Source organism: Ursus maritimus, unplaced genomic scaffold (assembly GCF_017311325.1).
Source record: "Ursus maritimus isolate PB19 unplaced genomic scaffold, ASM1731132v1 scaffold_14, whole genome shotgun sequence".
In the NCBI taxonomy this organism is placed as follows: Eukaryota; Metazoa; Chordata; class Mammalia; order Carnivora; family Ursidae; genus Ursus; species Ursus maritimus.
Window position 1 is genome coordinate 67832687 of NW_024423786.1, and position 26052 is coordinate 67858738.

The 26052-nt window shown below is 41.1% G+C and overlaps 1 protein-coding gene across 4 annotated transcripts in view; it reads right to left on the reverse strand.

Annotated features, from left to right (window-relative positions):
- SPECC1 (sperm antigen with calponin homology and coiled-coil domains 1) overlaps window positions 1-25711 on the reverse strand; it is a 262628-nt gene extending 236917 nt beyond the window's left edge. The window contains exon 1 of one of the 4 annotated variants that reach the window (XM_040630107.1): window positions 25442-25711. The gene's annotated coding sequence lies outside the window, so the exon portion shown is untranslated. The remainder of the gene's footprint in view (window positions 1-25441) is intronic. The other 3 variants (XM_040630108.1, XM_040630110.1, XM_040630111.1) reach the window with 3 other exon arrangements.
- Window positions 25712-26052: the final 341 nt, after the last annotated feature.

Consider the following 26052-nt stretch of genomic DNA (forward strand, 5'->3'; position numbering starts at 1 on the left):
TGTCAGTCAGGGAAAAAAAAAAAACACCTTAGGTCTCCTATATAAAGTCTGAATACCAGTTGTACACTATTCATCTCTAGGGAGAGCTATAAAGCGTTTAAAGTCACCTTCCACAGTCATTCAATGTGAGTCATGTCCCACTGCCTTACTATTACCTAGTAGAACAGCCTCAGATCTTGTTATAGCCTTTTTAGTATGCTGAAGCCAATAAAACACTTAACCATTCAGCAAGAGAAACAAGTTCTGAAACATTTAATAATTTGTCCACAACCAATGAACATTCTCACTGCAACTTCTTTCCAGATCCTTTACTATTTCTCTACAGAGTCAGAAAATTAGAAAAATATTTGAATCATAAGATGAGTAGTTTATGAGTTTAGTTAGCATAATTTAAGTCCAAATATTTATTAAGTGCCTTTTTTGTTCCAGAAACTGCTAACCACAGTAAATTAAAAAATTGAAAAGACACTTGCCTGGCTCCCAAGAAATCCAGTCTTATAGGGGAGAAACAGCTCATAAATTACTATCATACTAAAACTCTACCTCCCCAATTTTGAATGAAGACCTAAACCACCAAGTAAATAGGTACAGTTATGACTATGAATTACTACTTTAATTCAGTACATTATCTTCCCACTCTTCTCCCTTAGAATTTGTGTATTTCTAAATATCGTTCCTACCAAAAGGAAGCAGGGCACCTTGGAAAAACAGCTCATTCCAGGTGCGGAGCATGGAATTAACGAGATGAGCCTGGGATAGCTCGTGGTGCCTAGAAATCAAGGAGATGCCCAAAGACTAATGGGACTATGTCAAATGGACAATGGGAGTGAACCTGAAGGAATTCAATTTTACTTATTTGGGATAATTTCAACAAAAAAATAGTGACAGTAATGAATTATAAAACACTAATTAAAATACTCATTGATACTAAAAGAAGAACAAAAGGACAGAAAGATAAAGTTCTTTACAGAATAATAGAGGTAATAAATAAAGGAAGTAACAGTATTGGGGGGGAAATCACCATTTTGTACAACTTACATATTCACCAAAACATGCTAAAATCATTGAGTAAAAGGTTGTTGGGGAAGATGTTCACATGCTCTCAAAGTCTCACTCCACAATTTATCAATTACAAAAAGGAAGACAAAAGTGATCAAGCTTACCATGACTACCTGGTGGGCAACCTGACATTGCATGCCTCCTAAGGTGATGTGATGAGACACAGAGCATCACCTAGGTAGCCTTCTTATTGAAACTGTTCGATAAATCATGAAGAAGAATCAGACAAATTCAGAATGTGTGGCACTTTATTGGACAACTTGCCTCTTAAAAGAAAAATTCATCTTCATAAAAAGTAAAACTAACTTAAAAAAATGGTGTGGACTTAGTCTTCTAGGAAGATGGACTAGACATACTTTTCCCTTTTCTTTCCACTAAGTACAACTAACATCCCTGCAGGACGCCTAGGTGGCTCAGTTCGTTAAGCGTATGCTTTTGGCTTAGGTTATGATCCCAGGGGTCCTGAGATTGAGTCCCACATTGGGCTCCTCACTCAGTGGGGAGCCTGCTTCTCCCTCTGCCTGCCACTCCCCCTGCTTGTAGTCTCTCTCTGAGAAATAAATAATATGATCTTTAAAAAATAAAAAATAATAAAAAATAAAAAAATGAAATCTCTGGGCATGAGATGGAAAATAAATATAAGAAGGTTCTGAAAGGTAGAAAGAAGAAGATAAACTGTTTAAGGAACTTGGGACTCAAGGAACAACACAGTGGCAAGTTGCCTGGGTATTCTTTTTGCCTCATATATACCAGACTGGGAGGTGAAGAAGTGGGCAACCTGGAAACACTACAGGGCACAAACATAAAAGCCTGGTGTCAAAGGACCAGGAAAGGGGTAGTCAAACAAGACAAAACATTCAGACGATAAATGCTCTACTCGAGTCAGAAGAAATAACATGAATATAAAACAGTAGAAATCAAAAGAACAGAGCTTCAAAGACCTATGAAACTATAATAAAAGATCTAACACTTAAGTCATCAGGGTCCAGGAAAGACACAAAGTGGGAGGAAGCTGGAAAAGTATTTTTAAAAAATAATAGCTGATAACTTTCTGAATTCAGCAAAAGATAGACCTACAGCTTCAAAAAGCTGAACTCCAAATTGAGAAGCCCAAAGAAATCCACATCACGACCCATAGACAAAATTATAAAAGACCAAAAGACAGAAAACTTGAAAGCAGTGAGAGAAATGGCATTTACCTATAGGGAAAAACAAGTCAAATGGCAGCAGATTCCTCATCAGAAACCATGTGGCCAGAAGGAAGTAATACATTTTTCAAGTGCTGAAAGAAAAGAACTGTCAACCCAGAATCCTGTATCCAGAGAAAATATCCCTTATGAATCAAAAGGAAATCAAGATATTCTCAGATAAAAGGAAATAAGAAAATTTGTTGCTAGCACACTTATCCCAAAAGAACGGCTAAAGGAATTTCTCTCAACAGAAAGGAAATGATAAAAGAGGGAATCTAAGAACATTAAGAATAAATAATAAAAATGAATTTAATTATAATAAAAATTCTGTCTCCTCTTAAGACTTTTAAATTATGTTTGATGGTTGAAACAAAAATTATAATCCTGTCTCATGTGGTTCTGAATGTAGGTAGAAAATTCAAGTGAGGAGAGTGAAGAGAGGTAAGGTTTCTGTACTTCACTCCCAGTGGTAAGAAATCCATGCCAGTAAACTGTGATAAGTCATATGTACAACGTAATACTTAGAGGACCACTAACAACAATATGTAAAAAGCTATAATCAAAACAATTTAGATAAATCAAAATGGAATTCTAAAAAATGTTTAAAATAATCCACAGGCAGAGAGAGAAAGGAGAAAAAAAATATCTGAAGAAATAATGGCTGAAAACTTCAAACATTTATTGGAAAACAATAACCTCTCCATTTGGGAAGCTCAATGAACTCCAAGCAGGATAAACCCAAAGCAATACGCAAACAGCACATTATAGTGAAAAAGCTGAAAATCAAAATACAGAGAAGAATCTTGAAAGCAGCAAGAGAAAAACAACTCCGTATTTACAACAGAACCATAATAAGATTAATGGCTGACTTCTCATCAGAAACAATGAAAGCCAGAAGGCAATGGGATAACATATTCAAAGTACTCAAAGGAAAAACAAAAACAAAAACAAAAGAACGTTATCAACCAGGAATCCTATAGCCAGCAAAGTTATCTTTCAAATGTGAAGGTGAAATAGGGTATATACCCAGAAGAATGAAAAATAGGATTTTGAAGATATATTTGTATATCCATGTTCATAGCAGCATTATTCACAGTAGCCTAAAAGTGCAAGAAACTCAACTGTCAGAAGAATGGATAAACAAAATGTGATAAACACATCAATGAAGGATTACTCAGACTTAAAAAGAAAGGAAATTTGACACATGCTACGATATGAAAACAGTATGCTAAGTGAAATAAGCTAAACACAAAAGGACAAATACTGTGTAATATACTAGAGTGGTACCTAGAGTGGTGGTTACCAGGGACTGGAGGGAGTGGGGATGGCGAGGTACCATTTAATGGGTAAAGAATTTCAGTTTTTCAAGACGGAGAATTCTGGAGACAGATGGTGGTAGCTGTACAACATTGAGAACATACTTAATATCACCAAAGTGTACACTTAAAAATGGATAAGATGGTAAATTTTGTTATGTGTATTTTACCATAATAAAAAAAATTGGGCGGGGGGAATGAAGGACTTTCCCAGATAAACAAAAATTGAGAGAATTTGTTGCTACTATACCTGCCTTTCAAGAAATACTAGAGGAAGCTCTTCTAGGTGAAAGCATGTGAACCCAAAATGTAATTCAAATCCACACACAACACACACACACACACACACAAATCAAAGAGCACACAAAGGTAATTAAATAATTATAAATAACAGCAAAAATGCATATTTTTCTCCTTTCTTTTCTAGATTAAAAAAAATTATATAAAATATGATCCAAAAGTGTATTGTTGAACATATGTGTAGAATATATGTGTAATATATCTGCCAACAGCTGCGCAAAACAGATGGATTGGGGTAAACTGTACTGAGCTAAGGAAATTACTATAGTTGGTTAAGGTAATAATTATAACAATGTACAGTTAGGTTTGTAACATTAACAGGTATAATATGTATAACAATAATACAACAAAAAGGGAGAAAAGAATAGAGCTATATAGAAGTAACATTTCTATATCTCATTGGAATTAAGTTAGTATAAATCTGAAGTAGATTCTAATAAGATATTAGAATATAATTTGAAGAAATAAAGTAAAAAAATCATTAAAGAAAATAAAAGGTTTGTATTTATTTCCTAGAGCTGCAGTAACAGATTACCACAAATTGAGTGGCTTAAAACAACCAAATTTTATTCTTTCCCAGTTCTGGAGGATGAAAGTCTGAAATCAAGGTGTCAGCAGGACATGTTCTCTCTGAAGGCTCTGAGAAAGAGTCCTTCCTTGCCTCTTCCAGCTTCTTGTGGTTCCCAGTTATCATACGTGTTCCTTGGCTTGTACTTGCACCTCTGCCTCTGTCTTCACATGGCCGCCTTCTTTCTGTATGTCTCTGCATATACTCTTCTTACAATGACACCAGTCATTGCATTTAGGGACCACCCTTAATCCAGGATGAATTCACCTCAAGATCTCCAACTAACTAGTCAACCCACTGAAATGTTACACTAGAAAGCACTCACTTAACACAAAAGAAAGCAGTGAAAGAAGTAACAGAGGACCAAAAAAAAAGATGAGATGTAAAAAGGCAGATATAAATCTAATAATATTAAATATGGATGGATTCCAGTAAAGGGGCAGAGATTGTCAGACTGGATAAATAAATACATGATCCAACCATATGCTAGCCAGGAAGTATGTTTTAGATACAAAGATACAAATGGATTGAAATAAATGGATGAAAAAAGATATAGCCCACAAATAGCAACCACAAGAAAGTGCAGGTGCCTATAGTAATAGCAGATGAAATAGACTTTGAAATAAAAATGTTACTGGAGATAAAGACACAATGATAAAATGGTCAATGCATCAGAAGATATAACAATTACATATGTACTTAAAATAGAGCACCAAAATATATAAAGCAAAAAATGACAGAAATTAAGGGAGAAAGAGACAATTCAACAATAGTACCTAAAGACTTCAATATCCACTTTCTATAACAGACAGAACTATACAGAATCTCAACAAGGAAACAGATCTACAAAATACTCTAAGCCAATCAGAATGCTAGATCTGTAGAACACTCAACCTAAGACAGCAGTATATACATCTTCTCTAGTGTACATAGAACATTCTCAAGGACACACCAAGAACTTCAATAAATTTAAAAGGACAAAAACAATGCAAAGAATGTTGTCTAGCCAAAATGGAATGTAGTTAGAAATCAACAGCAGAAAAATATTTGGGAACTCACAAATATGTAAAAATTAAACAACATATTCCTAGATAACCAATGGGTCAAAGAAGAAATTGAAAAAGAAATCCAAAAATGCTTTGAGATTAATGAAAATGAAGAATTAACCTACCAAAACTTATGGGATGCCTCTACAGCAGTGCTTAGAGGTAAATTCACAGCTGTAAATTTCTATGTTAATCTTAGAAGGTAGGCAAGAGACAGTAAGTATCCCCCAAACTGAGAAGGCACTTTGAGACTGAAAAACGAAAAAGGTGACTCCATAAAGTTTACATAGAGTTTCATTCAGGGTAACTAACTGACAGGAGGGATTAGGCAGACGATGATCCAGTCAGCTGTGCAGCTATTCTCTGCAAAGTCCAGACCTTCATCTACAGATTTTACAGAATGAGGGGGTATACAGAAGGGCACTGTGTTGAGATCAAAAGGTTCTCATGCATTTCAAAGGGTTTGCATGCACCTAATTGACATCTAACATTTAATTAGACCTTGTGGCACCACCTATGCATCAGGAAGGAGAGAGACTATTTTATCTTTAACAAACTTGAAGAGGAACAAAGTAAGCCTCCCCCATCCCAGCCTTTGTGGGCATTTCTAAGGTATGTATATTAATCTCCAAGGAAACACAGAGCCCCAAGAGAGGTCATTACTATGAACAAGATGGAGGGCTAAAGATGGAGTCATTATTGCCAGCACGCCTACGGTTAAAAACAAAGATCTCAAATTAATAACTTAACCTTTCACTTCAAAACACTGGAAAAAGTTAGTTTACTCAAACTAAACCTAATGCACACAGAAGGAAGTAAATAATAGGTTAGAGCAAAAAATAATGAAATAGAGAATAGAAAAACAATAGAGAAGATAAATAAAACCAAAATCTGCTTCTTTGAAGAGATCAACAAAATTGATAAATCTTTAGTTAGGTTGACCAAGAAAATATATGAGACAATTGAAATTACTAGAATCAGAAATGAAAGAGGGGCTATTACTACCAACCTTACAGAAATAAAAAAGATTATAAAGCAATATTATGAACAAATGTATGCCAAAAAATTAGGTAACTTAAGTGAAATGGAAAATTTCCTAGAAACATACCAACTACCAAAACTGACTCAAGAATAAATAAACAATCTGAACAGAGCTATGACAAGTGAAAAGACTGAATTAGTAATGAAAAATTATCCACAAAGAAAAGCCAGCTCCAAATTTCAATGCTGAATTGTACTAAACATTTTTGTAAAGATTTTATTTATTTATTTGACAGAGGGAGCAAGAGAGCACAAGCGGGGGAGTGGCTGAGGGAGAGGGAGAAGCAGGCTCTCTGTTGATCAGGGAGCCCAATGAGGGGCTCAATTTATGACCTGAGCCGAAGGCAGACACTTAACCAACTGAGTCACTCAGGCACCCCTGTACTAAACATTTAAAGGAGAAATTTAGGGATCAATTCTACACAGACTGTTCCAATAGTAGAAGAGAAGTAATACTTCCCAACGTATCTTATGAGAACAGTATTCTCCTAATATCAAAACCAGATAAAGACACCACACACACAAAAAAATACAGATCAGTAACTTTTCTGAATATGGACATATAAAAATCCTCAAGAAAATACTAGCAAACCAAATCCAACAACGTTAAAAAAAAAAAAAAAACCACCACAAAAGCTGTATACCATTGACCAAATGGATATACCCCAGGAATGCAAGGTTGGTTTAACATCCAAAAATCAATTAATCATTTCAATAGAATACATTTTAAAATCACATGATCATCTCAATAGACGTAGAAAAAGCATTTGACAAAATCCAATCCCTTTCCTGATAAAAACACTCAACAAACTAGAAAAAAACTTTCTCAACCTGATAAAAGTCATTTACTAAAAATCCACAGTTAACATCATTCTTAATAGTGAAAGACTGGATGCTTCCGCACTAATTCAGAAAAAGACAAAGTGTCTTCTTGCCATTTCTATTCAACATTGTACTGGAGCTTCTGGTCAGGGCAATTAGGCAAGAAAAAGCCCCCAGACTGGAAAAGAATAAAACTACTTATATTCACAGATTATATGATCCTGTATGGATACAAAATATATATACAAAAATCTATTGTATTTCTATACACTTGCAATGAACAATCTAAAAATGAAATTAAGTAAACAATTCCATTTACAATAACATCAGAAAGAATAAAATACTTCATTTAACCAGAAAAGTGCCAAATTTGTACCCTGAAACTTATAAAACATTGTTGAAAGTAATTAAGAATACATAAATGGGAAAACAGTCTGTGTTGATGGATTGGAAGACTTAATGTCAAAATGGCAGTACTTTCCAAATTGATCTACAGATTCAACATAATCCTATCAAAATCCCAGCTGAATTCTTTGTAGAAATTAATAAACTGATTAAAAAATTCATGGAATTGCAAGGCCCAGAATTGTCAAAAAATCTTGAAAAATAAAAATAAAGACTCACAATTCCCCATTTCAAAACTTATTACACAGCAAGATTAATCAAGATGGTGCAGTACTGGTGCAAAGATAGACATATAAATCATTAGAACCGAATTGAGAGTGAAAAAATAAACCCAAACATCTGTGGTGAATTGAATTTCAGAAAGGGTGCCAAGACTATTCAACTGGGAAAGAATAGTCATTTCAGCAAATGGTGCTGGGACAACCAGATAGACACATACAAAAGAAAGTTGGACCCTTATCTCATACCATATACAAAAATTAATTCAAAATGGATCAAACATTTAAATATAAGAGCTAAAACTATATTTTGCAATGTATGCAAATACCAAGTAATTATTTTGTACACCTGAAACTAATATAATGTTATACATCAATTATACCTCCATTTTTAAGAAACACTTAATCTATAAATCTCTTAGAAGCAAATATACAGGTGAATCCTAAAAACCTTAGATTTGGTAAAAAATAAAAAATAAAAAATTCTTCCCAACAGCACAACAAAAATAAAGATAAATTGAACTGCACCACAATTAAACACTTTTCTGCCTAAAAGTACACCAGCAGGAAAGTAAAAGACAACCTACAGAATGGGAGAAACTACTCGCAAATCATGTACTGGTAAGGGTTTAATATCCAAAATATATAAACAACTTCTACAACAACAACCACAAAAACAACTCAATTTTAAAATGAGCAAAGGACTTGAATATATCTTTCTTGGAGAAGATATATAAATGGCCAATAAAGACATGAAAAGATGCTCAACATCACTAGTCATCAAAGAAGTATAAACTAAAACCACAATGAGATTCACACACCCCCCCCGGGCTAGAATTAAAAAGTCAGATAATAGCAAATGCTGACTACGATATGGAAAAATCAGAACCCTCATTCATTGCTGCAGAGACTGTAAAATGGTGCAGCCACTTCGTAAAACAATCTGGCAGCTCCTCAAATAATTAAACATGGAGTTACCACATGACCCAGCGATTCCACTCCTAGGTACGTATATACCCCCCAAAATGAAAACATTCATATTAAGAAGAAACACAAGTACCATGAGAAGACTTTGTTTACCACAGGCTGGGAACTGGAGAGAATGGGCAACAGTCCACCTAGGCTCTGATAGAAGCCTGGGTTTGGCCTCCCCAAGGACACACAGAACATTGTGGTTGTTGGTCTCCAGGGAGGGAACGTCGCTTCTCCTTTGAAAGCATGAAGAAGCCAGAAAACTGAATTTGGGAAGCTTACCAACGAGAAACCACCCATGCCACAAATCGAGTCTATAGTCAATCCTGACAGTGGCTAACTATGCATCCTCCACCAAGGGGAAACAAAACAAAATAACCTTTGATCACCATCCTTGTTCCTTGTCCTCTACTCTGAGGGAAATAATAGAGAGCTTCTGGTTCAAGGCCAACCCTGCTCCTATCTTCCCTGCCCTCCTCTCCACTTGAGCACCTTTCTCTCCTTTCTACTGGTTCCTGTCTATTCCAGCTGATGCAGTCCAGTCCCTCAGAATCCTCTTCTTGTTCTTACTTTTAAAGGCTAGAGTTCCCCAAGAGTCTAGCCTCTGTTCTCCTCTCCATCCTACCTCTTCCCAGGCAATCTCACCCACTCTCATGGTTTTAACTTCCAAGAACAGACTTGTCTTCCCAAATCCATATCTACCTTAAACCAGAGACCTAGATTTCCAACTGCATAAAAGACACATGTAGATGCCACACTTAAAATGGATCATTTCCTCCAGGCTCTGTCGCAGTTTGGGTCCCCTCAAATCTACCTCCTTAAGGTAAAGATTTGAGAGTGAACTGTATTTGGGAGGTGACCCAAGAAGACGCGAGCAGAGGAGTAAGAAGGATGGAATGAAAGCGTGCTTCATCGAGCAAGTTACCACTGCGGGTACCTAAAGCTGAACCCACTGGGGAACTCTGGGAACCAGCATTTAAGATACAGCAGCACCATCCCGCTGGAGAGGCAAGGAGCTGGTGTAGTCATACACCATTATCCCTGGTTGAGGGCTTCTGGGGAGCTGGAAGGGTGTTGATTCCCTGGCACTTTTACTCTGCTGTTCTGGGTTGCAAAGCGGGCACCAGAAAACTCTCAGGCAAAGAAATACAGGTGGCTAACAATGGAAAGGCAGGCCGGGGTTCACAGAAGTGGTGAGAAGAAGGGAATATGCGCAGGGTACCCACACTTCAGCTACCCATTCAAACCTGGAGTTCCTCTGAGATTCCCGATCGTTTGGTATCACCCACGCCAGAGAAAAATGTGTCAAATCCAGCTCCTCTCTCTCTTTCACCCCCACACCCAGGACCTTGAGGATTCTATACCCTGAGCGGTATAGCCTTTCTTTTCTTGTCGTCCCCACTGCCAACGCCTTGGTTTCTAACTGGATTTCCTACACTCAGCCTCTTCCACCTCTCATCTATCCACGAAAAAAAAAAAAAGCCAGCATGAACATTCTAAAATGCAAATCCATTTACACGCTATATTAAAAATACTTCAGTGGTTTATATGAGGGATCTGGAATAATCAAATTCATAGAGACGGTAAGTAGAAAGGTGGCCGAGAGGGGCTGGGAGAGGGAAGGGGAGGCTGGTGTTTAATGGGGACAGAGTTTCAGTGTAGGAAGATGGAAAAGTTTTGGAGACGGATGGTGGAGATGGTTGCACAACAGTGTGAGTGTATTTAATGCCCGGAACTACATACACTGAAAATAGTTAAGGTGGTAAGTGTTATGTCTATTTTACCACAATAAAAAGATGTTAATACTTCAATGGTTCCCACTGCCTAAGGAATAAAGTCCCAGCATCTTCACATGATGCATTAGCCCATCCTCTAGTCCTCACCTGTCCCTCCAGCCTCATGTCTTACCATCCCAGCTCTGAGCGTCCCCTCCCAGCATTTCCAACTACATGTAGTCTCCAGAATACATCTTGCTTTTCCATGTCTGTTTCCCACTGCACTTTCTGGTTTCTCTTCCTAGAACACCATTCCCACCCTTGTAGGTGAACAATTCCTCTTCATTCCTCAAAACTCATTCATTCATTTGTTCAACAATTATTTATTGGGTCTGTGATTCCCGTCTTAGGAAACAGAGAGTGCGAACAAGTGATTCGAAGTGAGCACGTGTATAAGGTCCTTCAGAGGCACCTAAGAAGGGGGTCTCGCCTCACCTGGGAAAGTCGAGGACGCTGAAGCTTAAACACCTCCGCAGGTAAGGGACCCTCTGATAGCTATCCTCTCTCCTTGGTGCTACTTCCGAGCTTTGTATGTACTTCTAATTTCTGCACATGCTACGTTGTTTATAATCATTTTATAAGCTTCTATATTAGTCATGAGTCTCTAGGTTGCCAGTGACATTAAACCACTCTGAATTAGCTTTACAAAAAGAGAGGGGAGGGATCACCAGCTTCCAGAAATAAACCATGGGAAGAGCAGAGGTGGATGTGGTCTGTGGAACAAATGGATCTGGAAACACCCACTCTCTATGCCTTTCTGTGTGTTACCTTCACTCCTGCAGTGGGAGTTATAGGTTCGGGCAGCATGAGATTCATGTAGTTAATTAATTTCCCAAATACCACTGTCCATTGATTCCAGGACACACATTTTAGTATCGCTGAAGTCAGCATACCTCTTACAGTTGTCATTGGCTGCCAATGCCAATGCCGGGATGTATGCAAAATTGGGCAGTTAAAGAATAAGCTCGCCAAGGGGCACCTGGGTGACTCAGTCAGTTAAGTGTCTGCCTTCAGCTCAGGTCGTGATCTCAGGGTCCTGGGATCAAGCCCCGCATCGAGTTCTCTTTCCCTCTGCCTCTGTCCCCCACTTGTGTTCTCTCTCTCCCTCTCTCTCTCAAATAAATTAATTAATCAATTAATAAATTAAATCTTTAAAGAAGAAGAAGAAACTCACCAAAAAGCATGGTGACTTCACTTTCATCCTAGGTGGCCTCACAGGTAACTGCAGTCCTATGATATTTCAGCCTACAAACTAAGCAAGGGTGTTCAAAGAAGGGAGGTGAGTCCTGATTGTTTAATCGACACCTTCTGGTCGATACCTTCAGTCAAGATCAAGGGAAGTGTCAGCATCAAATCTGCAGAACAGATGTCACAAGCTCAGAAGGAAATCCTGGAGAAAATGGAGGAATGCTTTTACAACCAACACATGACCAGTGTTCTTGATGGCAGAGGGGATGCTATCTGTGAAAAAATCCACAGACATAAATGACTTGGGTGAAAAAGTGATTCAAAAGAGACACTCTTGGGGCACCTGGGAGGCTGTTGGTTAAGCATCCAACTCTTGGTTTCAGCTCAGGTCGTGAGCTCAGGGTCGTGGGATCGAGCCCTGAGTTGGGCTCCATGCTTAACGCAGAGTCTGCTAAAGTTTCTCTCTCTCTCCCTCTGCTCCTCCCCATGCTCTCACGTGCGCTCTCTCTCTCTCAAATAAATAAATCTTTAAAAAAGAGAGAGGGAGACACTGAATGTGAGGAAGTTTTAGAAACACCTTAATCAATTTATCATCCCTATATATTCCTTTGTGCACATATACAAGAATGGAATATGACATACACTGATGTCTAAAGAACTGTAAAAGATCTTGCAGTGAGTCTGAAATTTACAAAATGTACCTAATAAAAAGCATTGTATCACAGTTTGACAGTATTTTTTCCTTTTTTAGTGGAACACAAAATAATTGTTTTAAAACTGCTAGCATCTTAGATTTTACAAAATTGTCTTTATTGGGCACTTACTATGCACTGGAGACATACATTAAACAAAACAAGGACCCAGCTCTCGGGAGTTCATGCACCCTTATAACTCCTGAGAACAAAGGGGCCCTCTTGCTCCACTGGCTCCATTTTGAATCATGTAAAGAAAAGTGATTAGTCTGGTATGGATGACATGGTCACCCCTGGAAAAATTTTTGTGAACAGGGAGTATGTATGAAGTTCTATGACTGTTTCAATTAGGATCATGGCCAATCCCTGCACCCAAAGCAAAGTCTACTTCCGGAAGAAGGAAGGAAGGAGCATTGAAGAGAAAAAAATTACAGTTGTTTTAATGCCCATTTGTCCTATAAGACCGTGGGCACACAGAAGTAGAGTTCTTGTCTACACCGGGCAGGGTCCAATCAAGAAAACAGAATTCAAAAGAGGTAGTTCAACAGAGGGAATTTAGTTTGGGAAGCAGTTACAAGGTCTAGGGAAGGGCTGAGCAGCCACATGGGATGGAGGGGCGGTGAGCCACCCCAGAGTAGGACATCTCTAGCACACTTAAGGCTAGCTGGGAAAGGAAGAAGGTGTTATCACCAGAGGCCAATGTCACCCAGTTGCAGCTGGAAGCACCCCAGAGACACTGTTCAAAGAAAACGGGGAGAGAAATCCCCTGGCTTTTCCCTTCCTCTCACCTTCCAATCTCCCACTGGTGCCTTTTCCTAGCCACCCTTAGCCAGCGGCATTTGACAAAGGAGCCTGCAAAGTGACGTTGGCAGAATCAGCTCCTTCTAACATAGAGAACAGGAGAAGGGTGGGGACTGAGTCTGACGGTGCAGAGGCGGACAACTGGGCAATGTTTTTTTCTGTCTCTGCATCTCTAGTGCCTAAAACGGCTGCCTGGCTCCCACAGAAGGAAATCAGCTAGGTACAAAGAGAAACTGAGAATGACCATCGAAACACAAGGACAGAGATATGGATGGAGCATTACTGCACTAGAGAGACGAGGATAACTTATTCCACACAGGGTACACAAGAGAGGATTCACAAAAAAACATGATGAAGGAAAAGTTATACAACTAATGAGCAAGGATTAGCCAGAGAAACAAGAAGGTGAGAAAGTCAGCCGGGCAAGGAAGACTGCACGCGTTGGAGGCAGGGGACATAAAAACTTTTCAAGGAATGGCAAGATTCAAAGTCAAATTCTATTAAGCACTTTTTCAGGACCTCTCAATGTGATTATATAGCTTTCTCCTTTTATTATTTACAGAATGTATTAAATTGACATATGTCCTTATATCAAACCATTCTTGAATTCCTGTAATAAAAACAATTTGGCCAAGAGACACCTGGGTGGCTCAGTCAGTTGAGCGTCTGAGTCTTGCTCTTGGCTCAGGTGTTGATCTCGTGGTCGTGAGTTTGAGCCCTGTGTTGGGCTCTGTATTGGAAGTGGAGCTTACTTTAAAACAACAACAACAAAAAAAAACACAACTATTTGGCCAAAATGTATTACTCTTTTTAATTCTGCTGGGTTCATTTTGCCATTTTTTTTAAAGATTTTATTTATTTGTTTGACAGAGAGAGAGGCAGCGAGAGAGGGAACACAAGCAAGGGGAGTGGGAGAAGAAGAAGCAGGCCTCCCGCTGAGCAGGGAGCCTGACGCAGGGCTTGATCCCAGGACTCTGGGATCACGACCTGAGCCGAAGGCAGACACTTAACGACTGAGCCACCCAGGCGCCCCCATTTTGCCATTTTTTTAAAAGTAGGCTCCACCCCAGCACAGAGCCCAACACGGGGCTTGAACTTACCACCCTGCAATCAAGACCTGAGCTGAGACCAAGAGTCAGACGCTTAACTGACTGAGCCACCCAGGCGCCCCAATTGCCATTTTACTTAGGATATGTGCATATACACCACACGTGATCTTTGGTCCATAGTTTACTTTTGTGGGCTTCCCTTGTTCTCTGTCAGGGTTACTTTAACTTTGTGAAATTATTGGAGAGCTTTCTATGTTTTCACATTACCTGACATATCTTAATAGCAGTGGGATTGTCACCACCAACCTTCAATTACTTAAGCATTTATGATTCTGCCTGTGGGTTTTTAACTCAATCTCTCTCTTGTCACTCCTGCTACCCACGTTTTGGCTGCTTGGCACCCCTGCTACCTCTATCCCAACCCCCTTCCTCCTTGTACCACAAAACCCTGATCTTTACCCTCCAGCTATAGTGAATTAAACCCTCAAGTCACTTGCCCCTGTCCCACCTAATTCCTCTTGCCCCTTTATTTTAGATCTCTCCTCCTTCCAGAAAGTCTTGCCTGATACACCCTGTCCTAAGCTCCAGTGCCTGATTCTGTGCCCGCCTGGTCCTGGCCTCTTGTTTTCTTGGGTAATTGGCTGCTCACTCCTCGGTCTCCCCACCCAGACGTTATGCTAAAAGACAGATTTGTACCATTTGTATCTTAGCCATCACTATAATCTTAGCCCTGGCACAGAGTAGGTAATCAAGTGAGTGTCATAAACTTGTACCTCAGAAACAAGAGAGGAAAGAAAAAATTAAGTTGGCAAACTACCGTCTGTGGGCCAGATGAATGGGGCACATTGCTGGACTGTCTGTGGCTGCTTTTGGCTCTACGGGCAGAGTGGAGTAGTTATGAGAGAGACTGTATGACCCTGGAAATCCTAAAATCATTACTATCTGGCTCTTTATAGAAGACGTTTTCAAGCCCCTGGTTTAGAGCTTCCACTCATATGCTGACTCCACGGAGGTATGGCCTTTTTGTGCATCAAAATAAGAGACAACCCAGAAAGAGCTGAAAAGAATGGATTATTACTGCTCTAAGAGGGCGGGCACATTCCGTCCGTTTTCTGTTACTGTACTGACCCCCGTGCAACGTCATGAGATACGGGAACCACTGCCGCACTCGCCACTCTGAGTCCACTTGACCCCAAAATCATCCTCATCAAACATCTTCCTGAATGTCAGCCCCGGCTTCCTTATTTCCAAGGTATTGCTTCACGTACGACGGCAGCTAACCGTAAACCCAAACAAATCTCTCTCGTCAAGAGAACGAGCGGGGCCCGCCGGGTCAGAGAGCTTGTGTAGCTAAAGGGGTGACCCACCACTCAATGACTTTAGCCAAGATGAAATACTACTCAAGAGAGGCTGGAGATAATGGACTTGTACGTGAAAGGTCTTGATTGTTAAAGTGCTGTCAATTAACACATCAAAAGGTAAAACCAAAATCCCAGGCACTGCTGGGGAAAGGTGAGTGGTGCAGACACGCTGAAGATTAACCGGGTAGTACTTGGTTCCATTAACCACAGGCACAGACCACGACCAGGAAATCCTGCTCCCGTGTCTAAATCCCAAAGAGATTCTTACATAGACCATATGGGGACATGCACAAGAGTTCCATTCAGCATTGTTTGAAGTGTCTGGGGGTAGGAATCAATGTCTGTGTGTCCATCACCAGATGAGAGAGAGGCAAGATGTAGTGGATACACAGACAGACCAGATAATCACACAGCAACAGGGACAGGACATCAAAACATAGTGGTGAATGACAACACTATGAAAGAGAGTGACAGCTATAACACGACACCATTTATGCAAATGAAAAACACATGCACGCAAAACAGTATGCGTTCTTAAGTACACATACTACAAAGGCACGCATATCGAATGCATTAGAATAGTTTGCTATGGAGGGGGGAGGAGAATACGCATGGGGTACGCAGGATAGAAAGGAATGAATGAATCAATGAACAAATGCATGAAGAAGTACACAAGACAAGAGAGGGGCCTGCACGGACCAATGATGATAAAGTGCTAAGAATGAGGTTATGATGAATTATTCCCCACACCTGACGTCCAAACACATGGGGAGAGAGAGGAAACAAGTCTACAACCAGATACGTTCCGTAGGGTTAGGTAGAAAAAAATGGTTTGGGAATCTAAGCCCCCACGCAGGTTCAGTGACCTCAGAAAACCTCTCCAACGAAAACCTTTAATTATACAATTATACCATCTGTGGCCTGGGGAGACAGAACTCAGACAACGCAAGCAGCTAACGGCAGCTCGGCGCTTTCCATCACCACCTCAACACAGGACGAAAGATCAGCTCCATGTCTGGCAGGGGACGGAAAAAAGAGGACACTGTTTCCTGCTTTCCTGTACCTGTTTCTTCAACAAGCATTAGTAGGCACCAACTGTAAGCATTTTGCCCTACTGGAGAGGCACAGCTAACGTAACCAAGTAGGAGTTGCTGTTTGGTCCTCAGGGAACTCTCGATCTTGCGGGAGATTAAACTCAGCCCCAAAGAGTGAAGCAGCGAAACCATCTAATACAAGCATGGAAGAGAAGTGACGAAATGCTCCCTGAGCAGAGCCTCGGCCAGAGTTTGGGGAACAGAGACTGACACGGACTGGGGTGATCAGAATGGTTCTGTGGAGAGGGGTATACTAAGCTGCAGATTGCTGTGCTCGATGATAAGCCACCTGCCATCTTGAAGTGACCAAAGGCCAACAGGGGAACACAATAATTTAAAATAGTTGAGCGGCTCCCCCAGGCTCTGCCACTGACATCCTTTCAAGGCTGCTTGGCATGCCGTACTCTGGCGTCTTCCAAAGTCACCAAACAGTTCTTTACCCATCGTTTGATTTTAATATTTGAAAATGTTGCTCCCTCTCTGAGGGAGATAATCTGGCAGAGAGAAGCCATTTCCAGGTATGGTATCCATCTTTTTCTGTGGAATCTAGGAGGGAAATTTTGCAGAAAAGAATTGACATAGCAGGCTTGAGACTGCAATTCTTAAAAAGGCCCTCCTTACACGGTTAGCCCTTGGCTGACATTAGGGAACTTAGGTTTGGGGGGTGGGGGTGCGGGTCCTAACGTTTGCAGAACTGATAAGAGAGTTGCGCTGGCCTAAACTGTTTGTACAAACACCATGGTTTACGCTGAACACCTGCTTTCCTGCTGGGAGTCTGAAGTTTTGGAATGTGCTAGAGGCAGAGGGCTCCTACAGGTCCAGCCACCCCGGTAAAAACCGTGGGCCCTGAGTCTCTAGTGAGCTTCCCTGGCGGACAGCATTACACACACACTGTCACAACATCCTGGGGGAATTAAACATGTCCTGTGACTCTACTGGCAGAGGACTCTTGGAAGCTAGTGTCGTCTGGACGTGGCGCCGTGCGCCTCTGCCCTTGGCTGATTTTGCTTTGTATCCTTTCCATGTAATACATCACACCATGAATATGACGATAAGCTGAGTCCTGTAAGACCTAGCGAATCACCAGCTCTGCGGATGGTGTTGCACACCTCCGACATACAGATAAGTTCTAAATAAAAGATCATAGTGGAGATTGGACGAAGATAATGGCCTAAACACATCCTTCTGCTTTCCAGGTGGCCTAAAATTCTATGGAATGGCAAAAACACTTTTTAACTATATTAAATCAGTAAGAAACCTGGGGAGAAAAAAAGAAACAGTGCTGCTGGGTAACTAGAACATCTAAGAAATTTCTGAAAGGCAGAGAGTACTCAGAATTAGATTACCTGAGCAAACCACAGCCCCATGCATGGCTGGGAGGACACCGTCATACAGTGGAAAATGATAAGGGGCTTGGGGTTCTGAGGCTGCAGAGAGAAAGAGGAGCAGGGATGGAATCAGACAAGCTGATGAACTGGGGAACTGCAGCCAGAACGGCCCGGACTGCTGGACCCTTCCCCACGGACACTGAGCAGCCCACAACAAATGCCCCCTCGCCTGCCCTGCTCAGCAGCTCAGTGCAACTCTTCAACGGTCCCCAGGGGCAGCCTATGGCCAGTAGCACAGGCAGGAAAACAGGAATCTGCAAACTCAAAGATGAGCCTCAGAGGAAGAGTCGACTGAGTTTTTATTCAACGTCACAAAATGGGGACATCAAGTCAATAGAACGTATACCCAAGGAAAGAGAACTAGCATAGCACATAGAAGAAATTATTAGACATCCTTGGGAAGATTTGAGGGGAAACTCTGTCTAAGGAAGTAAGAAAGGGGAAGATCTCTACATCATGAACTAAAAAAGCAGGGTGAAGGGCAATACATGGAATAATGTTATTATTTGTGCAAAAAAAAAAAAGAGGAGGGATTAAGAACTGAATTCTTATTTAACTGTATTTGCACAAAGAGACTTTGGAGGGGCATATAAGAAACTAATAACGTGGCTACCTGCTTGTGGGGTAAAGGAGAAGAGGGCAGATGGGGGAAGGGATGGTGGGAGACCTTTTACTCATAGCTTTTTATTTATTTTTTATTTTTTTAATTTTTAAAAAAGATTTTATTTATTTATTTGACAGAGACAGCCAGCGAGAGAAGGAACACAGGCGGGGGAGTGGGAGAGGAAGAAGCAGGCTTCCAGCGGGGGAGCCTGATGTGGGGCTCGATCCCAGAACGCCGGGATCACGCCCCGAGCTGAAGGCAGACGCTTAACGGCTGTGCCACCCAGGCGCCCCTACTCATAGCTTTTTAATACAGTCTGATTTTTGAACACTGAATATCTTATCTATTCTAAAAGCTAAATTTTACAGAGATATGATAATCAACATTGAAAAACACTCAACAGATGGACCGGAGAGTTGACTGCAGAAAGTCAAACACTAGATTAGTAAACAGGAAAGTCCAAGGCAAGGAATCTCCCAAAATGCAGCCCATAAAGATAAGAGGGCAGATCATCCGAGAAGAAAGTCCAGAAACATGAAAGACTAATTGCAAAATTCTTTTTTTTTTTTAATTTATTTATTCGACAGAGATAGAGACAGCCAGCGAGAGAGGGAACACAAGCAGGGGGAGTGGGAGAGGAAGAAGCAGGCTTCCAGCGGAGGAGCCCGACGCGGGGCTCGATCCCAGGACTCCGGGATCACGCCCCGAGCCGAAGGCAGACGCTTAACCGCTGTGCCACCCAGGCGCCCCACAAAATTCTGATGCCTACTTAATAATAATTTCAGAAAAAGAAAATAAAGGAATGGAGGCAAGGAAATACTCAAAAAAGAAACTACTCCTGTGCCACAGAAGTGCATTAATCTTTGGGGGAGAAAAGGAACCACCAAGCACTGAGCAGGAAGAACAAAAGAGAACTACCTCTGGACAAATAGTGAAGTTTTTGAACACTAAGGACAAGAAGAAAATGATAAAGCTTCAGAGAGAATAAACAGGTTAACTATGAAGAAACAGAAATTAAACTGCAGAAACTTCTCATCAACCACACTAGATACCAGCAGATAATGAAGAATTATCTTCAAAATGCAGAGGGTTTTTTTAAAGAGTTTATTTATTTATTTATTTGAGGCAGAGAGAGAGAGAGCGCATGCGAGCGAGAGTATGGGGGTTGGGGTGGGGCAGACGGAGAAGGAGAAGCAGGCTCTCCGCTGAGCAGGGAGCCTGACTAGACCTAGGCTCAATCCCAGGACCCTGGGATCATGACCTGAGCTGAAGGCAGATGCTTACCCAAATGAGCCACCCAGGTGCCCCCAAATGCAAAGGTTTTTAACCTAGAATCCTACCCTCAGTCAAGCGTACTCATGCAGAAAAGCAAAATAAAAAATATTTTAAACATGCAAGGGTTCAGAAAGTTTACCGTCCACAAAATCTCAGGGGGAAAAAAAATTCCTTAAGGATTCATTTAAGCAATAATGAATCCAAAAAGTAGAAAAACAAGAGATAAAAGAACCAGTGATGAGCAAATAATTGGCAAAATTTATAACTGATGAGCAAATAATCAGTAAAACATAACTGCTTATGCATAATGTACAAAAGCCCAAAATCCCATATGATCTTAACACGAGACAGAATTAAGGTCATGTTAAGGTTCATTCTTGCTTTACTCGTGAAGAGTTCATATATCGTTAAACATCAAGAGAAAAAAATGGTTTAGACGTGTGAAAATTTAAGGGTAACAAAAGAGCTCAATTCCATTTATCATCAGGGAAATACGAATCAAAACCACAATGTGATACCCACCCGGATGACTAAAATGGAAAAGACAGAAGTTACGAAGAGATGGCACGGATGTGCAGCAACCACGTATGCTTCTCAGGTACGTAAGTTGGTGCAATCACTGTTGGAAATGGTCAGCATTTACTTAAATCTGTGTACGTGCAATGACCAAGCAACTCCCCTCCTAGATATGTACTCGACAGAAATGCATGCATTCATTCAACAAAAGACATGAACTAGAATGTTCCTAGCAGCACTCTTCGTGATACCCCCAAACTGCAAACAACCCAAATGTCCATCATGTAAAATGGACATCCGCGCTGTGGATATACACGCAATGGAATGTATACGGCAACAAGAGTGGATAACAACACTGAGGAATATAGACAAACCACACAACTGCAATGTTGATGGGAAGAAGCTGGATGTAAAAGCGTACATACCGTATGATTCTATTGATACAAAGTACGAAAACAGGTAAAACTAATCTACTCTGTTAGAAATCAAGATAATGGTTATCCTAGGTGGTGGGCCTCATGAGGGCAGATTCGGGAGTGTTGGAAAATTTTCTTGTTTGGAGTGCTGAGTACAGGTGTGTTCAGCCTGTCAAAATTCATGGGGTTTTATACATTTCATATGTGTGTATCTTTACACACATATGTTGTACCTCCATAAAAAAAAAAAGTCTCCACATTGAAAGGTACCTACCACAGAGTAGACGTAATATCTGCATTTTCCGTGTCTTAAGAGAGGAATAACATAGAATAAGAAAAACTCAGTCAATCCAATAAAAAGTAGGAAAGGGATGGTGGCTGGCAGGAGAAAGCAGAAGAAATAGAAAACATAAAATAAGATGGCAGGAAGCAGCTCCCAAAATTCAGTAATGGAAATAAATATAAACGGGTTAAAGCTGCTTCCTGAAAGGCAAAGATTTCACACCCATTATGACAGATGCTGTCAAAAAAACCCAGAAAATAACAAGTGTTGGAGAGAATGTGGAGACATTGGAACCCTTGTGCCCTGTTGGCTGGGTATGTAAAATGGTGCAGCTGCTATGAAAAATAGTTTGGCAGTTTCTTGAAAAGTTGAATATAGAGTTACCATATGACTCACAATTCCACTTCTGGGTATATGCCCAAAAGCGTTGAAAGCGGGGTCTCAAAGAGATATTCTCACACCCATATTCATAGCAGCATTATTCATAACAGCTAAAATATGGAAGCAACTGAGAAATGAAATGATAAGCAAAATGTGGTATATATACACAATGGAATATTATTCGGCCTGAAAAAGGAAGAAAATTCTGACACATGCTACACCACTGAGGACATTATGCTAAGTGAAATAAGCCAGTCACAAGAAGCCAAGTACTTTATGAGGTACTTATATGAGGTTCCTAGGACAGGAAAATTCATAAAGACAGAAAGTGCAGTGCTGGTTACCAGGAGCTGAGGGGGGAGGAGGGAATGGGTAGTCGCTGTTTAATGGGTATAGAGCTTCAATTTTGCAAGATGAAAAAGTTCTGGAGCTTGGTTGCACAGTAATGTGAATATACTTAATACCAGTGAGCTGTACACTTAAAAATGTCAAGATAGTAAATCTTATATTATGTGTATTTTACCATAATATTTAAAAAACACAAACATTAAGTAATAAAACAAAAATCTAGCTATAATCTAATTGCAAGAGCAATAACTAAAACACAGAAAATGGAAAATAAACGAATATAAAAAGATAAGCCAGGTAAGCAGTCACAAAAATAAAGCAGATGTACCAATATTAATATCCCACAAAACAGAATCAAAAGCAGAAACAATTAAATAAAATAGATGACTATTTATTCCCCAAAGGTACAAGAAAATATAAAATGTCTAAAAACATAGCTTCAAAAATACATGTAAATATAGAAACACTGTTTATGGGTGGCCTGTAAACATACCTATTACAAAACTAATAGAAATAGAACAAAAGAAACCCGCTGGGAATCATAGTGGAAATCTTTAGCGCAAGTCTCAGAATCAACAGGCCAAACAGAGAAAAAATAAGCTAAGGAGACAGAGAACGTAATTTGTAATTAATAAATTTGAGATAAATCTTTAATTTTGTATAGGGAAATGTCACAAAAACTGTCAGTTCATTAGATTACAAATTAATTCCTGGGTTTTTATTTTATTTTTTTTAAAAGATTTTTTATTTATTTATTTGACAGACAGAGAGAGAGCCAGCGAGAGAGGGAACACAAGCAGGGGGAGTGGGAGAGGAAGAAGCAGGCTCCCAGCAGAAGAGCCCGATGTGGGGCTCGATCCCAGAACGCTGGGATCACGCCCTGAGCCGAAGGCAGACGCTTAACGACTGAGCCACCCAGGCGCTCCAATTGCTGGGTTTTAAAAAATCTCCATCTTTCTTTCAACAGTGTGGCAGAATAGAGATCCCAAAGCCTTCCAGGCACAAAACATCTTTAAAAACTGCTAGAAAAACAACAACAACAGCAACAACAACACCTTTGAAATCAATGGCTTAGAGAAACCTGGTGAAGCCAAAATTCAAGAGTGCAGGCAAAATAAAGGCATTTTCAGATATTATAAAAACAGAGAATGCGACATCACTGCAGGAATGTCTAAAGAGTGTACTTCAGGGGAAAGGAAAAGGATCCAAAGAAGAATATCGTGATACAAGAAGGAATGAAGAGTGAAGAAAGTAGGCAAACAGGTACGTAAGTCTAATAAATATTGAACTGGAAAATCAGTATAATAGTAACATCAGCAATAATGTCCAATTTAAAGAGTTAAAGTAAAAACAGAGCTTAGAACCAAATGGGAGGTGACTGGCATGAAAAGATTAGATGTCCTTGCCTTGTTCAGGAGGACTGATTGATTACATAAATGATGAAGTCTTCTAATTCAAAAGGCTAGAACTTGCAGGCATAAACTCAAATTACGTAGCAAGAAAGATTAAGAACATAAGTGGATGACACAGAAAAATAAAATTAACAGGATTAATCAGTAAATCCAGCAACTGGTGCTTTGAAAAGATAATAAAATAAGCAAGCATAAATCAAGTCTGACCAATTAAAAAAAGAGAAAAGGCACGTACACAAAAGTGTGAACAAGACAGACAACATACCAAAGATGCAGAAGAGCTATTTTCTTACAACAGAAGACTCTAAACAACATTATGCTAACACATATTAAATTTCAATAACGTTAATGATTTTCTGGGAAGATGTAAAGTATTAGATTGACTTTGAAGAAACAGAAAACCTGAGAAAAATCAATGATCATGGAAAAAATAGAAAAGTTAAGTACTGATACCAACTTCTTAAAAATATTATCACCAGCAGCTCAGGCAGCCTGTGGTCGGATTTTGCCAAACGTCAAGGAACAGATAATTCTTCTGCTCCAGAGCATAGAACATGGTGGAAAGCTTCCCAACTGAATCAGTGAGGACAGCCTAACGCCAATTATGAACTCAGACTCAAAAAGGGGGAGGGGGGAATATACCAATCTCACCTATAAATATAAATACCAAAACTCTAATTAAATGTTAGCTCAGCGAATCTATCAAACAACCCAAAAGTGAATTTTAAATTATCCCAGGATTTTAGACACAGAAAATCTAGCAGCAGCATCACCTATGATACCGATTTTAAGAAGAAATCTACATGGTCATATGAATATATGTAACACAAAAGCACTTGAGGAAAAAAAATCAATATCCACCCCTAACTTTTTAAACTCTTAGTAATTAGGCATAAATGAAAACTTAATATGATAAAGATATATTTAGTGACGATCCCATGGGAGCATTCCCCTAAAACCAAGCCCAAAATAGTCAGCACTGTAGAGAGGAGGATCAATGGAAAATAAGAAATAAAAAGTGCACACATTCGTAAGAGACATCTGCCACTTCTTAACAGATGGTGAGATTATTTACCTGGAACAGCCAAACAAATCAACTGAGAAATTATTAAAACTGATGAAGTTTAGTATGAAGGCTGAGCTTAGTTTTAGCCACCAAATTAAACGTGTTTGCTCTGAGAGTTACTCAGGCAAAGCTGTTTTCTGCAAAGTAAGAAATGAGGCTGGACAAACTTGTGCTCCTTCTCTCCTCTCCCATCTTAAACGTTGAAATACCATCGTGTCTGAAACCGGATAACAAAAATGTTCTCAAACCAAAACCGGTCCAGAAGGGCTGAGCTGTGCCTCTACGCAAAAACACTTTTATCTCCTGCCCCCAGCTACCGCAGTTACTAATGGATAAGCATGTCAACCAGTCCAACATAATTCTTCCGATAGAGGGCAAGGAAGAGCACCTTCACAGGAATATTTTCTTTTCCAGACCGTATACTGCTTATTATATAAACTTGCGTGCTGGCAATTGCAGCTCGCGCAAAATAAAAATAAGCTATTCGGGGTCAAACTTGCTTTAAAAAAAAAATAAGGACGTAAAACTAATTTTATTTCAAAGATATTTGGGAAGGAGGTTGTTCCTGTTGCACTCCTGGTAGGCTCCGCATCACCCGCCCCCCCTAAGCATCCCAACGGTCCCCCAGGGCTCCCCAGGTACACTGCGCGGTGGCACCGCCCTATGACCCGGAGACGCGTGGCCAGCGCTTTCCCCGGTCACCTCAGGCCAACAAGGGGGCCGGAGCTCTGCGGTCGCGGAAGACGGCCAAGGGTTACTCGGTCCCCGACACACACAGCATCCTCAGGACAGCACTAAGGAGGGTGCGGGAGGCTCCGGGGGCCCGGGGAGCCCCGGTCGGGCGTGCCCACGCACCTGTCCCACCCCCGCGAGGGCTGGGGGCGCCTCTCAGGGCCGCAGTCTTCGGGAGTCACCTGGCCCTCTGTCCTGGGCTCCTGCGCCAACCCCCGGGGCCCGGAGGGGAGGGGGGCGGCCCCCTGCCGCTGCCACCTGCGGCACCGGTCCCGCAGCTCCCGGGCTGGATGGGCAGGGCAGGGTAGGACGTCCGTCCCGGGCTGGGGGCGGGACCCGCCGGGCGGAGGGGGACCGGGGCCACCACGGCAACAACAGCAGCAGAGCGTCTTCCCTCTCAGACGGACCGTCCTGCGCCCCCGCTCCCGGACCCACGGACCCCAGCGCTCGCCCGCTCGACCCGTGAAAACGACGCGGCTGAGGCGCAAAGGAGCCGGCGACCAGCGCTGCTCCCACTCACCGGCCCCGCTAGCTCCAGCCGCGCCGCCGCCGCCGCCGCAGCCGCAGCCCGCAGCCGCCGCGGCTCCCCGCGCTCACGGATGCTCCGCGAAAGGTCCCTGGGATCCTACCCGCGCCTCTGGGAGCCGCCTCCAGGGGGCGGGCGCGGGCCGGCGCGGGGCATCCTGGGAGATGTAGTCCTGGGGCCTCTGCATCTTCACCCTCCGCCGCTCTCC